Source organism: Pipistrellus hanaki (genome assembly GCF_964339955.1).
Source record: "Pipistrellus hanaki genome assembly, chromosome: 1".
NCBI lineage: Eukaryota > Metazoa > Chordata > Mammalia > Chiroptera > Vespertilionidae > Pipistrellus > Pipistrellus hanaki.
The window spans coordinates 168,772,836-168,790,701 of NC_140503.1; the positions used below are offsets into that span (position 1 = coordinate 168,772,836).

Sequence of the window (17,866 nt, forward strand, 5' to 3'; positions counted from 1 at the left end):
CGAACGAGAAAGCTAGCCACTGGAAGGGCTTCTGTGCTTCACTTGGATGGGGAGGAGTCTCGGGGTGGTGCAGACAAGCTTTGGTCAGCCCCTCCCTTCGAGGGTCTGGTTTCTGAGTCCCCCAGTAATGGAAGCTGGTTTCACATACCTCTGAGAGATCTCTGCCCACTGCCTGACAGTCCAGCCTCTCCCTGACTGCGGCCGTCTATCAGAGCAATAGGGTGGTTCTGTTTTCCTCCCAAACAAGAAAGCTAGCCGCTGCACATTAGCTGTCCGCCCTCTCAGCGCGCAGGGAGTAAGCCAGTAGCAAATTCGGCCTGCCCTCTCCGCACTCCGCAAGCAAGCCAGCAGCGAAGTCTGGTGGCTACCTTTTCGCGCGCACAGTTCTTTGCACCTTCACAGTTCCTGAGGTTCAGTGTGCCTTCTCTCTCCTTCCCAGATGGTAGAGCCTCCTCTCATCCAGCTGTCCAGCGCTTCAAGGTGATGTTTCCCCTGTTTTCCAGTTCTAAATTCAAATTTGTTATGGTAGGCTGCACTCAGATGTCTACCCTATGCCGTCATCTTGGTTTCTCTTCTAAAGATCCCATCTTGACCTAAGTTATGTTTCAGCTCCTGAGCCTTAAGGTGGATTGGACCCCTGGCTACTTTCCTATGAGACCAGGCAGAGAAATTCTGGAAAAAACCTGAGAGCTGTACTCAACACCTGAAGGAACGATTCATTACCCTTACCTCACCTCTGACCAATCAGCTCCCAGCAAGACCCTGAACCCTTACCCAGAGTGTCTTATGATTTTGTCCTATAGAATCTGTAACCTATACACTGTCAGGGAGTTGGGTATTAAGAGTATTAGCTCCCTGCCTCCAGGTTGGCCAATTCATATTTTATTTTTCTACACTGCAAACTTTACTCATGCATTTCCTTGGGCCAGGAGATACAGACAGACAGAACCAAGGAAAAACATTGGGGTCCTGGTAACATAATGTCAACTCCTAGCCCAGTTTCTGGTCTATAGTAGGTGTAAAATTTTTCCCCACTTGAAGCTAGTTTCTTAATTTTTCCTTATATAAGCCAATATAGAGCTAAAATAACTGAGCAGAGTTAAAATCTGTGTGGAATGACTTCAGTAGCAGGCTAAGAAAAAAAAATACAATTACAGAAATGGTTTTCTAAGGGAATTGAATTGAAAATAAACTTCCAGGCCTTGATGTAAAATTAGCTTGAAATTAAGAGGACAGTGTGTAAGCTTCAGAATCATGATAGGTGCCAGCAAACTTATCAGAGTTGTCATTTGATGAATTTTAAGTTTATTTTGTATAAGAGTCATGTTTTAACATCTCTGATTTGTCCATAGTAGCTTAGAGCAGGTGCTAAATAAATGCTGATATAATGAATGGATTTACATTTATCATAGAATTTGAATTAAATATTTCATTGGAAATAATATTTGTTTTGATGTTTAATGCTTATCTATTAATAAGGAAAACTATTGCTGATTATAAATAAAGCATATGCTTAGGAGTTAATATTTCCTTGTGAGCACAGCAATTATTGTGTTCAATAAATATTTGGCAAAATAAAAAAATCATGTGACCATAGTTCTCTCCTCTGTCACTGGACTAACAAAATTGGACATTTGCCCTACTGTCTTTCTTAGTCTGTGTCTATTATAGTTCTTATTTTCATGCTGATATTACCTATAGTTATTTACTTACTTGTCACGGGCACCCTTCAAGGATCAGTGTGTGGCAGCCTAGGATTATGGCACAGCCATATTCTGGCTCTGTGTCCTTTGAGTCAGTACTCAACCTCTGAGAGTCTCAGTGTCCACATCTATAATGTGGAGAAAATAATACCGTACCCACCTCATGGGAGGGCTGTGAAGAATTAATGAGATAGTATGTGAATAAGCAACTTTGTGTCACCTACTTTTTCAGCTCTTTACCTTCCATTAACAACAGTAATAATGATAATAAAAATCCTCAAGCTCCATTAGATAAAATGGAAAACCCAGTACCTTACTAATATTTCTGTGGATTCCCAAGGAAGCTTTGGGAGAATTCACATTCTCCTTCTCACATTTGAAATCCCTGGCTCCAAGCTTGTGGCCCAATCTTAATTTGAACTGCTGTTCCCTCATGTTCTCAAAGTTGCTGGTCTCTCTACACCCAGGTGTGAACAGCTCCCCTTTCCTCTGAAGTACCATTCACACATGGTATTGTGAATAGCAGATTTTCAATGGTTTCATTGGTGCCTTTTTTTATTATGGGGCTGGGGTATTAAGTGCCACACAGAGCAGGAAACAGCAAATTCTTAGCCTTGATACCTTTGCCTACCTTAGAAAGTTTTGATAGCCGGTGTATGCTGCATCTTAGGCCTTTATCTCCCACCAGGTCTGCTGAGTCCACAATCATGAATAGGGTGTGTGCAAGCATGTGCTGTGGGAGGGTTGATGGAGGAAAGGATGACTTCTAATGTTTTAATGATCTCAGCCTTGGAATTTAACTCTGCTTTTGAATGACCCTTCCAAGTGCAAATCATTGTTCTTGGATGTGCAGTCTCATATACCAGCGTTTTTCTACCGCTGTTCCGCGGCACACTAGTGTGCCGCGAGATGTTGCCTGGTGTGCCGTAGGTGCAGACAAGACAAGAATTTTATAATTTTTCACTATTTTGTTTACTTAATATTTCATAATAAAGTAATTATAAAATACTTTCTTTGTGTTTATTTGATTCCTATTCAAGAGAATTACTTTATATATAGTCAATATAGGCACAGAGTTAATTTTTTTAACATTTTCTAATGGTGGTGTGCCTCGTGATTTTTTTCATGAAACAAGTGTGCCTTTGCCCAAAAAAGGTTGAAAAACACTGTCATATACTATTCCTTTAATCTTTTTAAGTATTCTGTGAGTTCCCAGTATCTGTTTACAAAAATACTTTCTTGAGGTGTAATTTATATTCAATATAATTTACACATTTTAAGTTCTGAGTTCATGAGTTTTGACAACTATGTACCAGTGTGTAACCACCACCCCTTCTAAAAGTTCTCTTGTGAACCTTTGCAGACAGTCACTCACTCCCCCACCAAGCCCCAGCTCCAGGTAACCACAAATGTGCTTTCTGTCATTATAAATTACATTTCTTTTTTCTAGATATTTATGTGACTAAATTGTTCTGGCTTCTTTCTCTCATCATATTATTTTTGAAATTAATTCATGGTGTTGCATGTACCAGATCATTTTTTTTTATTGTCTAAAGTTTTACATGTCTCATTTTCCTCCAATTGACCTCCCCCCAGTTATTTCCCTTCACCCCCACCCCCTGTAAGCCCCACTTCTTCAGTTTCTATGTCTATTGGTCATGCTAATATGCATGCATACAAGTCCTTTGGTTGTTCTCTAACACCCCCCCCCCCACCCTACCCCACCCCATTTGTCTCTGGATCTATTGTTCATCAAATTATGTTGGTCATTATATCTCACATATGAGTGAGATCATGTGGTATTTATCCTTCTCTGTCTGGCTTATTTTACTTAGCATAATGCTTTCCGCTTCCATCCATGCCGTTGCAAATGGTAAAAGTTCCTTCTTTTTTATAGCGGTATAGTATTCCATTGTATAGATGTACCATAGTTTTTTAATCCACTCATCTGCTGATAGGCACTTAGGCTGTTTCCAAATCTTAGCTATTGTAAATTGTGCTGATATGAATATAGGAGTGCATATGTCCTTTCTGATTGGTATTTCTGGTTTCTTGAGCTATATCAAAATAAAAAGCTTCTGCACATCAAAAGAAACTATCAACAAAACAATAAGAAAGCCCACTGCATGGGAGAACATATTTGCCAATGATATTTTTGATAAGTATTTAATCTCTAAAATTTACAGAGAACTCATACAACTTAAAAAATAAATAAATAAACAATCCAATAAAAAATTGGCAAAGGATCTAAATTAGGGGTGTCGAACTCAATCAGAGAAGGGGCCAAAATCTAAAATCCAGCCTAAATCGCAGGCCGAATAGTTTACTGAACAGTCATAAACTGACAATGTCATAAACTGACAGCGGAGTGCAGTAATGACAGCGCGGTGCGGGCCACATTGCAAGGCCTGGCGGGCTGGATTTGGCCCGCGGGCCTTGTGTTTGACACATGTGATCTAAATAGACACTTTTTGAAAGAGGACATACAGAAAGCCCAAAGACACATGAAAACATACTCAAGGTCACTAATCATCTGAGAGATGTAAATCAAACAACAATGAGATGCCATATCACACCTGTCAGAATGGCTATCATCAACAAATTGACAAAGACAAGTGCTGGCGAAGATTCAGAAAAAAAGGAACCCTCATACACTGCTGGTGGGAATGCAGACTGGTGTGGCCACTATGGAGGACAGTATGGAGTTTCCTCAAAAAGTTAAAAATGAAACTACCATTTGACCCAGATCATTCTTTTTATTGCTTAACTAGAGGCCCAGTGCATGAAATTGTGCACCAGTGGGGTCCCTCAGCCTGGCCTGTGGATGGGGATGAAACCAGCTCTCTGGCATTCCCCTAGGGGTCCTGGATTGCAAGAGGGCACAAGCCAGGCTGAGGGACCCCATCGGATCAGGGCCGGGGAGGGACGTGGGAGGTTGGCCAGCCAGAGAAGGATCTTGGGAGGGCTCCAGGGTGTATCCAGTCCGTCTCACTCAGTCCTGATCAGCTGGATCCCAGCAGCAAGCTAACATACCTGTCAGAGTGCCTTCCCCTGGGCAATCAGTGTATGTCATAGCAAGCAGTTGAGCAACCTTATCATATCATTAGCATATTGCATTTTGATTGGTTGAATGGACAACTGACGACTGGACACTTAGCATTTTAGGCTTTTTTTTTTAATATATTTTATTGATTTTTTACAGAGAGGAAGGGAGAAGGATAGAGAGCTAGAAACATCGATGAGAGAGAAACATCGACCAGCTGCCTCTTGCACACCCCCTACTGGGGATGTGCCCGCAACCAATGCACATGCCCTTGACCGGAATCGAACCCGGGACCTTTCAGTCCGCAGACCAACGCTCTACCACTGAGCCAAACTGGTTTCGGCGCATTTTAGGCTTTTATTATATAGAATGATATTACATTGTACAGATATACTAAATTTTTATACTAGCTGGTGGACATTTGAATTGTTTCCAGTTTTGAACTATTACGAACAAAGATGTTTTGAACATAAATGTACCAGACTTTGAATAGTGATATGTTTTTATTTCTTTGTTAAATATCCGGGAGTAGAATTACTCAACTATATGTTGAGTATATATTAAACTTTATGAAAAACTGGCAGACTTTTCCATAATGGTGATACCATTTTAAATCACCACTAGCAATATATGAGAGTACTACTGGTTCTATATTCTCATTAATTCTCGATATTGTTAGGTATTAAAATTCTAGACATTCCAGTGGGTGTATAGTGGTATACCATTTGGTGGTTTTAATTTGCATTATGCTGACAACCAACGATGTTGAGCACCTTTTCATATGTTTTTTGGCAATTTATGCATCTTCTGTTATGAAGTAGCTACAAAATCTCTCTAAATACAATTGGATCCTTGTTATATATTCTGTTCCTCTTCTCATAATGTTTATGCTTTCCTCTAATCTTCTTGAGCATATGGAGCATATTTAAAATAACTTATAATGTCCTTGTCTGCTAATTCCATTAACTCTGTTATTTCTGGGCTGGTTTCTATCGATTGGCATTTTTCCTGTGTATGCATCATATTTTCCTTTTCTTCTCATACCTAGTAATTTTTGTTTTGATGCCAGACATGAATTTTATGTCGTTGATTGTTGGATTTTGTTGAATTCTTTTAAATATATGTGGGCTTTGTTTTGGCAGGCAGGTAAGTGATTTGGAATGTGCTTGACCTGGTTGAGGCCTGCTTTTAAAGCTTTAAACTAAGGCTATGAAGGTGTACTTCTGAGGACTCTATATCTACTGATCCCTGTATTATCAGATCCTTCCAATCTGGCTTGTGGGACAAAACCCATTCCTCATGCTGAGTGAGCTCTGGGAATTGTTTGATTGTTTGGCACACCACTTTTTGGTGGCTCTAAACCCCACTTTGTGGAGTGTGACTCCTTGCAAGCACAGTTCAGTACTCAGCCAAAGATTTAAGAGGATTCTCCTCCACATATTCTAGGGGCTTTCACCTCCCCTCTTCTTATCTCTGTTTCCTCATCTAGCAGAGATGGCAGGGCTCTATGCTTCTCTTCCCTGTACTGAGATGTGAAAACTTTTCTAGGCAGGAAACTAGGGCTTGTCGCCTTCATTTTCATTTTGTCGGAGATCACAGTCCTATCCTATTTCTTTTTCAAAGGCTGACAGCAATGGCTGACATATTTTGTCTAGGTTCTAGTTTAATGTGGGAGGGTGAATTTAGTTCCTGTTCATTCTTCCTGGCCAGGAGCAGAGTTCATGTATTAAAGTCATTTTAAAAGTTGAGGACTGTAAAAAGATTAAAAACTCTTAATTTACTGATTAAGAAAACAAAAGGAAAAGTTATACTTCTTATCAACTTTATTTCAGAAAAGAGGATATTTAACTGCAAACATTTAAGAAATACTTATTCTTACATAGATAATAATTCCTATTAAATAGATTGAGCTCATGAAATATTTGCATTATTCATTTTCCCCTCATTTTGACACATATGAATGGAGTTTACTTTTGAACCAAATCTAATCTGTTGATTTGTGGTCAGGACCACTGATTGAAGCTATGCTTTCCTTTTCTTTTCCTATGCTGGTTTTATAGATAAATCAATGAGAAATTGATTAATATATACAATATGTAGCCAAGTCTAAAATTTAGATATCCCGACTTTTAGTCAGGATGGCAGAGCAGATACAGGCAGGGAAAAATCAGAAAAGTCATCAGAGAAAAGCAGTTAGTTACATACAAGGGAGTTCCCTTGAGGCTGTCAGCTGATTTCTCAACTGACACTTTACAGGCCAGAAGGAATTGGCATGAAATATTCAAAGTGATGTAAAGCGAGAACCTCCAATCTAGATTTCACTTCCCAGCAAGGCTATCTTCTAGAATCAAAGGAGAGAGAAAGCTTCCCAGAGAAGAAAAAGCTAAAGTAGTTCATCACCACTAGACCAACTTTACAAGAAATGTTAAAGAAGAAGGAAAAAAATAAGATAAAAATATAAATAATAAAACAGCAATATCTACATACCTATCAATAATAACTTTAAATGGAAATAGATTAAATGTCCCAATCAAAAGACATGGTGGCTGGATGAATAAGAAAATATGTGTCTTATTTTCTTATGTACCCACTTCAGATAAAAAGATACACACAGATGGAGAAAGATATTTCATGCAAATATAAATGAAAAAGAATCTGGGGTATCAATATTTGTATAAAAAATAAACTTTAAAACAAAGGCTTTAATGAGATAAAGAAGAACATTTCATATGCAATGGCCAAGATATGGAAACAGCCTAAGCGTGCATTGGTAAATGACGTGGTACATATATGCAATGGAGTATTATCAACCATAAAAAGGATGAAATCTTGCTATTTGCAACAAAGTGGATGGACCTAGATGGTATTATGAGAAGTGAAATAAGTCAGGCAGAGAAAGACAAATACTATATGATTTCACTTATATAAGGAATAAAAAAAAAACACCCTAAAATAAATGAAAAAACAAAACAAAAACAAACTTATGGATACATGGACTATTTTGATGGTTGAGAGATGGAAGGAGGGTTGGGGGATGGGAGTAAGTTGTACACATTGCCAATTATAAAAACAGTCATGGGGATGTAAAATACAGCATAAGATATATAGCCAATTTTTAAATAACTATGGATTATTTCTGAAAGTTATATAAATGTCTAATTACTATATTATACATTCAAAAATAATATATTTTATGTTAATTCTATTTGAAAAATTTTAGAGAAATTAAAATATATTAAATTCAGTATAAAGATCTAAGCAAAAGTAGTTCTGAATTAAGAATACAAGATACTCTAAAATAAGACTTTTTATGTTAATAGTACTTCTTTGTTGGAATTAAAAGTAGTATATGTCCATGTAATGCATTAATCATTATATTGATAAAGGAAAGAAATGTAAATCAAGCTTAAATAAAATCTACATGTACATAACATCTTTAAATAAGATATCCCATTTTTCAGAATTACACCTTATATTTTTTATGTATTTTATGGAAGTGAACATTAATACTATTGAGGATTTAAAAAATATATTTTTTATTGATTTCAGAGAGGAAGGGGGAGAGAGAGAGAGATCAATAATACAAGGGAATCATTGATCAGCTGCCTCCTCCATGTCCCCTACTGGGGATCAAGCCTGCAACCCGGGCATATGCCTGACCTGACTGAATTGAACCATGACCTCCTGGTTCATAGATCAACACTCAACCACTGAACCACACTGGCCGGGTTATTGAGGTATTTTAAGAATTTGTCTTTTTACCATTAATTAACATGGATTTTGCCATTCACTTAACAAGATGGCACTGTGGTTTGGCAGTGCAAGCAATAAGCATTTGCAGCATGGCTTTTATTATTCCCTAGGCAGCCATGAAACCAAATAAAGCAAAAGATGAGACCCAGTGTTTTGAATATTCCCTCTTTTCTGATGTGCAAAATGGTCTGGATTAGTGAGAAAATGTTACCCTGAAATCTTCGAAAATGTTCAGATGGACTGAACCTTAAGGAAAAATAGAGAAGGAAAAAGAAAGATGCATTTTAACAATATGAGTAAAAAAAAGCATAAGTTTAGTTAGTTCTCAACTGGGGCATATTGCATATTTCAATGAATTCTATTATGGCTTTTGAAATAAATTTGGGTAGCTGCCTTGATACGTGAGGAGACAATATTAGTGAAATTGATCATGTAGGTACTAAAACCCAACCTTGGCTTTACCATCTGCGTTGTCTGGGCTTTTCCACCCATCTCAGGTATGCTTGTAATAGCGGGGGATTCTGGGATCGATTTCCTATGCTTCACATAGCCAAAAGCCAAATAGTATTCATATTTCATTCCCAGTTTCACCACAAGTCCAAGCTTTTGCCAAACATCCCAGTATGGAACTCCAGAGTATGTTCCTTTCAGACTTCCTTTTTCATAAGTTTTATTTTTTTATAAGGTTAGACTGACTTGGGTTTGGATCACATGACTTCTAATTCAACCAGAAGGTCATAGCAATACACTCGATGCTACTTGGGAGACTGTCTCTATGAGAACAGTGGTCACTTGAGAAAGAATCAGACAGGCATGTGTAGGAACAGGATGCCAATTCCTCACAATAAACTCAGACTTCTTGGCAAACGAGTTCTGGGTAATATGGAGCTGACAAGGCCTTTTTACTTACAGATCAGAGGGGTCCAGCTGATCTGCTGGCTGACCCACCACAGTCCTTTTGAACAATAAGGGAAATAAATCCAAGAAGGTGATGTGTGGGGGAGACTGTTGTGCTTTCCCCCAAATAGGCAGCAACAAATACCAGTGCCAGTGGGAATGGACAGCTCTGAGAGCTACTTTGGTTTCTTGTCGGGGCTAAGAGAGGAAGGCCGAGTAACATGTTTATGTCAAAGGGTGATGCTTAATAGAATTAGACTAAATCTTATAGAAAAGGGGAAGTGGAGGCTTGTAGTTTCATTTGTTACAGAATTTTTGCCTTGTTTTTAAAGACATGATGATATTCATATGGGGCAAGAAGCAATAGTGAGGGTAAAATAGTAATTTTCCTAAGCTGCTTTCCTCCTTTTTTGTCAAGTTCTTCCCTCCTTCCCCATCATCCCAAGGCTTTATCCTTCCTGTGTCTTTTCCCCTGAGGCTCTTCCAGATTCTAACGATAAAACCAAGATATCTATTTCGGTGATAATGTGGGTGACCAAATATTGATCAGTGCGTTATTCCTCCTAGATCAGTGGTCGGCAAACTCATTCGTCAACAGAGCCAAATATCAACAGTACAATGATTGAAATTTCTTTTAAGAGCCAAATTTTTTAAACTTAAACTATTTAGGTAGGTACATTGTTATTAACTTAATTAGGGTACATGGTATTTTGTGGAAGAGCCAAACTCAAGGAGCCAAAGAGCCACATGTGGCTCTTGAGCCGCAGTTTGCTGACCACTGTCCTAGGTAATATGGGTGATTTAAAAATAGTTTTCTGCACCTCTGTTCAAAGGAACGGCCCACAACCATACCTTGAACCCAAAAAACAGATAGATTGAAATATGTTTCTAGGTCTTAGAATTAATTTAATATTAAATTTAATTATAACCCACTACTTGCCAGGAACTGTTCTAGCATATGAAAACAAGAATAAGTAAAATACACCTCTTGCCCTCAGTGAGCCACGGAAGATGTTACTGGAAGGAAAGTGTGATAGTCGTCTGAGCATCTAAGCACCTCAAGTGTGGAGGAAGTCATTCACTGTGAGAATGTGAAGAAATTAAGTTAGAGGCAAGAGTTGTAAGAACCCATGGGCCGTGTGAATCACTGCTCTGTTTACCACTGCACCACCAACGCCCCACCTCCCCACTGTACTGGGAGGTTCTTGCCCAAGAAGCAAGTCTTACTCATGTCCATACTTTTGGTACTTGCAGTCAGAAAGCCAATCTGACTGTTTAGACTAGGGGTGTCGAACTCAATCAGAGAAGGGGCCAAAATCTAAAATCCAGCCTAAATCGCGGGCCGAATGGTTTACTGAACAGTCACAAACTGACAATGTCATAAACTGACAGCGGAGTGCAGTGATGACAGCGCGGTGCGGGCCACATTGCAATTCCTGGCGGGCTGGATTTGGCCCGCGGGCCTTGTGTTTGACACATGTGGTTTAGACCTTGGCTCTACCGCCTGCCGACTGTGACCTTGAACACATTATTTACCTCCTCAAGACCTAATTTCCTCATTCACGAAAATGATGAAATGATAATCTCTAAAAAAATTCCTTATTGGGGAGGCTTTAATTAGATAAGTCATGCAAAGTATGTAATGCAATTCCCAGCACTTAGTGAGCACTCAAAAAATCTTGGCAAATCTAACATAAATAAAAAGTGATGTATCACTTGGTTCAGTCTTTACACAGAATTAAATAAAAGGAAATAGAAATTCAACTCCAGAAGGCTTGATGAGTTATGTAGGTATCATTTTCTTAAAGTAGCCCAGGGGTTTTACAGTCTTACATGTAAGAAGCTCCCGAGAAATGCTATAGAGTATTTCTAGTCATTTGTTCCGCTGTCTCCCCAAATTTTAATGCATTCATAACAGCTGCTAAAAACCGCTCTCACTTTTTCAGCTAAATTTGTCTTCTCATTAACTCCCTTCTCTCCCCTTCCCTGAAAAGGCAACTCACTGTTCATGTTCATGCTTGTGCTTCCCACGTTCAGGCACTGCCTCCCACCCAAGAGGCATGTCTGTTCCGACCATGCAGTCCTTCAGAAACATAGGTTTTCATTTGGGTTTATTTTCTCTTGAATCAAATGTTATATCTTATTGTATAGTGCTAATAACACTGATGGTTAGTAGATGAATAATTAACACATGACTTTACTGTGGTAGCATGAAAGGAGGTGTAGATAAAATACGTAAATGAATGGGGTGTGCCAAGTAAAACAATATTTCCCCCCAAATTATAGCCTGGCTGGTATTGCTCAGTGGTTGAGCATCAACCCATGCATCAAGAGGTCACAGGTTTGATTCCTGGTCAGGACGCGTGCCCAGGTTGTAGGTTTGGTCCCTGGTGGAGTGTGGTGGCATGTGCAGGAGGCAGCTAATTGATGTTGATGTTTCTCTCTAAGCAATGTTTCTATCTCTCTCCCCTTCTCCCTCTCTCTCTCTTTCAAAATCAATACAAACTTATTAAAACAAACAAATACTCCCCCTCCCCCCGGTAGTTATAATTTGCTGATCCCTGATGTAGAGGCTTATTGGCTATTGTAAGGACTTTGGTTTAGGATGCTGTTAGAGGGTTCAGGGCAAAAGGGGATGTAATCTTACATTCTGAAAGGATCACACTGGGTCTGTGTTGAGAATTTACTATAGGGAAACAAAGGTAGAATGAGGAGAACATGTTGTGGGATTATTGCAACAGAACGATGGCTTGAAGGTGAGCAGTTATGGGATTCTGGAAATATTTTGAAGATACAGTAAATATTTACAGGATTTGCTGATGGATTGTAAAAGTTTGGGAGTAGGACAGTTGGCTAGAAAGCAGCTAGGTACTCCAGATGAAGGGTGACACTGACCTAAAGTAAGGGGGTGGCTTATTGTTTTCATGCAAAAAGCTGGCTTTGTGTAGTTGTGGAGTGTAGGTGGGGCAGGCAATTAGTCCCTGATACTCTTTTTACATGGGGAAATCTATTGATCTACCTCTTCTCATATCTGTTACTTCTGAGCTGCTAAAGCCACTTGAAGAAACTTGAGAGAAAATGTGAGGGATTGCTAATAACATCCCTTCCAGCTAGCTCTGTTGCCTGCAAATTCAAGTATGAGTGATGAGAATCATCTTAGCCTGTAGGGGGTGATGGTTGCATGCCTAATAAAAAGGAAGTAGGCTAACATAGACTTATTTTCAAGTCTTTATTTCACAGTTTAGTATATGGAGAGCTGAACCTTATTTACAGTCCTACGAGATGTAAATTTTGTCAGATTTACAATCCTCTGATTATATAATGCACCTTCATTTTCTACCTACTACAAAAGAAAAAAAAAACTATTGCCAATTAAATTGAAACATAATTCTTCTTATCTTTTCAATTATAAGATACATCCTGACTTTAGAGTTGTCAAAATGTTTAAAAAAATCAATGAAATATAGCACTCTAAGAAACAACAGTGTAAACTGAAAATCACATGGGTATGGTGCTCACAGTGCTCTGATTGCTCTTTGGAAACTCCAGTATTGATCAAACATGGATTTTCAAAACAACTGGTATAATCTAGAAAGCCCAACTACATTGCATTTTAAGGGGATATCTTGTTAAAATATATTATACATTTTAATTAATGCTACCACCTTTTATCAATGACTTTCAGTGATGATTATAAATACCATCTGGTTTCCATACTTGAATTTGCAGACACAGAGCTAGCTGGAAGGGATGTTATTAGCAATCCCTCACATTTTCTCGTAAGTGTCTTCAAGTTGCTTTAGCAGCTCAGAAGAAACAGATATGAGATGAGGGAGATCAGTAGATTTCCCCATGTAAAAATAAAAAGAGTATCAGGGACTAATTGCCTGCTCCACCTGCACTCATTGTTTTACTCTTACTTTAGCGGCTGACCTTCTCTGTCTCCTCTGAGGGTTCCTTCTCATTCTCCAGTTCCTAAACGTTCTGGTGCGCCAGGTTCAGGCCTTGCACACCCAGGCCTCTCTTTCCGCTCCTGGTCCTCAGGTGAGCCTATAACGTAAGAATTTTAAATACTTTGAACATTGCCAGTCAGAACCTTTCTGTGAACTTCTCGCTTACATCCAATTATACAGTTGTCTCTTTCACTTGGATTCCTAATGAGCATCTCAAACCTGACATCTCCAAACAAATCCCTCATTGCCTTCCTAAAAACTCTTCTTCCTGCAGTCATTTTTATTTCAGCAAATGACATTACCATTATTCCAGTTGCTCAGGCAAAAAAAATTTTTTTGAGTTATCTTTGACTCCTTTCTTCCTCTCACTACAGGTATCTGAGCCATCAATAAGTTTTTTTCATTCTATCTTCAAAATATATTCAGAACCCACCATTTCTTACCACCTTCACCATGATCACTATGAACTCTCACTGCTGGATGGTGATGATTTACATACTAGATAAAAAGGGAATAGGCTAATGTTGACTTTGTTTCTTGTCTTTTTTTTTTTTTTTAAATATATTTTATTGATTTTTAACAGAGAGAAAGGGAGAGAGATAGAGAGCTAGAAACGTCAATGAGAGAGAAACATTGACCAGCTGCCTCTTGCACACAGGGATGTGCCCGCAACCAAGATACATGCCCTTGACCAGAATCAAACCTAGGACCTTTCAGTCCGCAGACCGACGCTCTACCACTGAGCCAAACCGGCTTTGACAGTTTCTTGTCTTTATTTCACAGTTTAGTATTGGAATTCAATAGCCTCTCCCTGTTTCCACTCTTGCTTTCCTAGCACCATTCTCTATGTGGTGGTTATAGGGATCCTTTCAAAATGTGATCAGACTATGTCCCTTCTCTGGTCAAACCCTCCAATGGCTTTACAACTCCCTCAGAGTAAAATCCAGAGTTGTTACTATTATCTATAAGGTTTCCCGTGGACTTGGCCTTCACTTTCTCTGTAACTTCATCTATAGAAGTGGTTCTCAACCTCTCTAATGCCACGACCCTTAAATACAGTTCCTCATGCTGTGGTCACCCCCAACCATAAAATTATTTTCGCTGCTAATTCATAACTGTAATTTTGCTACTGTTAATGAATTGTAATGTAAATATCTGTGTTTTCCGATAGTCTTAGGCCCTACAGCAGCGCTTCTCAACCTGAGGGTCACGATTCACAGGTTGAGAACCACTAGCAGGGTTGCCTAAGACCATTGGAAAACACAGATATTTACATTACGATTCATAAAAGTAGCAAAATTACACTTATGAAGTAGCAGCAAAAATAATTTTATAGTTGGGGGTGACCACAGCATGAGGAACTGTATTAATGGGTTGTGGCATTAAAGAGGTTGAGAACCACTGATCTATAGTCTCTCTTTCATTGACTGACTTTGTTTCGTTATTGGTTTCCTCTGTGTGCTTCTAATACATGACTCCAGAATCTTGGCACAATTGGCGTAAGCTTTGTTATGGAGGGGTTGTCCTGTAAATTGTAAGACACCGTATTTTTCGGCGTATAAGACGACTTTTGAACCGAAAAAAAGTCAACTGAAAATCGGGGGCAAAAGACCAAAATTGCACAAAAATTACCTGCAGATTTTGACGGCAAAGTAAGTCTTTTCTTTGAAGTGGGGGGTAGTCTTATACAGGGAATATAGGCCTAAACCTATGTTTTAACTGTAAAATTAGGGGTAGTCTTATACGCCGAAAAATACGGTATTTTGGTAGCATCTCTCTCTACTAGCCACTAGATGACGATAACATTCCTTCCTGTGCAGTGCAATAAAAAAATATCTCCAGACATTGCCAAATGTCCTTTGTGGGTGTGAGTGGGGGTTGGACCCTGCTCAGTAACCACTGCTATAACCATCAAGCATGCTTCTTCCTCAGCATGAGTCTTCTGTTCTCTTTCCTTTCTCCCACCTAACACATGGCTTGCTCTCTTAACTCGGTCAGGTCTCTGTTTCAAGTACCATCTTAACATAAACTAGCCATGCCACTCTCCTTCCGACAACTTTACATGGTTTCATTTTTCTCTGTTCCATTTACTGTTGCCTTGTGCTACATCCAGGTGTTTCCTTTAACATGGAAAGAATACAATTAGGATAACACACTTGGTCTCTTTGTTTACTCCACCCCAGGGAGGTGGGATGACTTATCTGATTGGCATATTGTTAAGAACAAATTGGATGTTTTGGCTCTGTCCTCAAATTTGTTTTTCTCTCGGAGGCATGTTCCTCTGCAAAAGCACTGTGCCCTTCGGTGCTTTCTGTGACTCCGTGGGTGAGTTTGCCTCAATCTGAGGTTCAATGACTTCTGAGCCAGACCTTCTTATTTAGCTTTTATCAGTAACAAAGGTGCTATTGTGGGCTCTGCATGCTTTGTCATCTCAGTTTACTCAGAACTTTGGGTAAAGGAGTGATATTTCCAGAATCTTTGTGACACCAATGTTGAATGCATTGAAAAATAAAGGACTAGAAATTGGGATAAATACTAATTGGGGTAAGTACTAATAGGTGAACAATTGAGGATTCTGGTTTCTCTTCACTTCTTGCTTCTCCAGAGGAGTGTCCTTTGCCTCTTTGTATTCCAAATCTTTGACTTGATTCTTGTGTTCCTTTTCATATCCTCAAGGGTCTCATTAAATTTATTGGCCTTTTCTAGGAAATTCTTGAAAAACCTTATAACCGTGATTTTGAACTCCACATCCAATCTTTTGTTCTCCATTTCTTTTGTTTAAGATCTCTTTCCTTGTCTTGGCATTTTTGCTGCTTCCCTAAGTTGGTAGGGTGGCTTTGTGTGCTTGGTGTCCTATATGGTCTGGTGGGTCAGCCTCCCCAGTTACCTGAGGTAGACACTCTTGGTGTTCCCCTTTGTGTACTGCGTGTACAGCCTTGTTGTAGTTAAGTCTTGATTGTTGTTGGTATCACTGGGAGGAATTGACCTCCAGACCTATTGGATGTATCAGCTGTGACTACACCAGGATACCTTCTGTATTGGAGACAGTCTTATATGATCAGACTTGCAAAAGCCTCTGAGTTCAGCTTGGATGGGGCAGAGACTCAGGGCTGAGCTGCCAGTCTTGGCTTCCCGTCAGTCCTGCCCTTGTGTGCACACCTCAGACCTCTCCTTACACGGATTCCCTGAGTTTCTGCCTGACAGTCCAGATTCCCCTTGTAAGAGTGTGGGTGCCCCAGGGTCTCGCCCTGAACTGGGTTTCAGTGCTCAGTGCGGGGATTCAGGGCAGTTAGGAGCTTCAAACTCCATCCGCTATGTAGTGGCCACAGCAACCTCTGTAATCAGACCTCTCTGCGCACAATCACTCACACGCTGGGGCTCCCAGCTCCCCTGGTCTCCCAGTCTGGTCAGACCTCTCCACGCACTCACTCGCGCGCTATAGCTCCCAGCTCCCCCAAATCTCCCAGTCTCTGAGTCTCCGGATGCCTTTCTCTATAGTCCAGACTCCACCCGTATGAGCCTGGGTCCACGGGGTTTTGGCCGGGGCTGGGTTTCAGTGCAGTTGGAACGGGTTCAGCAAAGTCAGGGGCTTCCTTTCCCCTCCCTCCAGCCTAGCACTTGGCCGCCCTTCCTCTCTGCATGAGCATCTTCCTATCTCAGCACTTTGTAGCTCCAGATCCGATTCGTGAGCCTCTCTCCTTCTTTCTAGTTGTAGATTTCCTGCTCATACAGGTTTTGGATGATGTCAGTTCTGTCTTTCAGTTGTTATTTTGAAATTGTTGTGCGAGGCGGCAGTTTAGGTGCTTACCTAGGCTGCCATCTTGGTTCTCTCCGTCATGGCCTCTGCATTTAGATAACAAGTTCTGCATGACCAGTTTCCTCCTCATCGTCCTTCCCCCCTCCCCCCCAATGCCTTGTCCCACAAGCTTCTTTTAGCCTTGTGGAGCAGCAAGTCTGCAGAGGGTGTTTCTGGTATCCAGGTGTTCAGTCCTGCAACCTTGAGAGCAGTGTGGGTGATGATGATATGAGGTCCTCTCTAGGTAGGAGTCAGTCCTTGGGTGGTCTTTACCCAAGCAGAGTCACCAGGTTAGAAGGGATGGACCTGATCAGAAGTTGTCTCAGAGGTGCTTCTGGATTGCTCTCTGCGTAGAGAGAGTTAATGGATTTCAGCTTTTCCCCACCAGAATTGGTAGAGGCTCCACTGGTTTCTAGGGCAGTCTTCTGGGCCACTTTGTCTGCCTGGTTCCCTCTTGCCTCAATGGAGTCCCCATACCCTGCAACAGCACTCAGCACATGAGCTGTTGCATTCATATATCTGCCACTGATTCTTCTCTTGCCCACCAGAGAGCCTGAATAAGGGCAATCAACTCAGCCTTCTATGCCAAAGTCCTGCGGGCAAGTGCCTGAGATCAGATGGTTTGGTCCAAAGCAACCACCATTGCCCCAGCATACCTGACTCCTCCCTGGACAGAACTGCTCCCGTCCATGAATAGTATCTCATCCGGCAATGCCAGTGG

The 17,866-nt window shown here is 40.3% G+C and overlaps 1 pseudogene across 1 annotated transcript in view; it reads right to left on the reverse strand.

The window, feature by feature from the left end:
* Nucleotides 1-17,660, reverse strand: part of LOC311621221 (mitochondrial intermembrane space import and assembly protein 40-like) — a 60,513-nt pseudogene extending 42,853 nt beyond the window's left edge. The window contains exon 1 of the transcript in view: nucleotides 17,419-17,660. The product of the transcript in view is annotated as a mitochondrial intermembrane space import and assembly protein 40-like (transcript). The remainder of the gene's footprint in view (nucleotides 1-17,418) is intronic.
* Nucleotides 17,661-17,866: the final 206 nt, after the last annotated feature.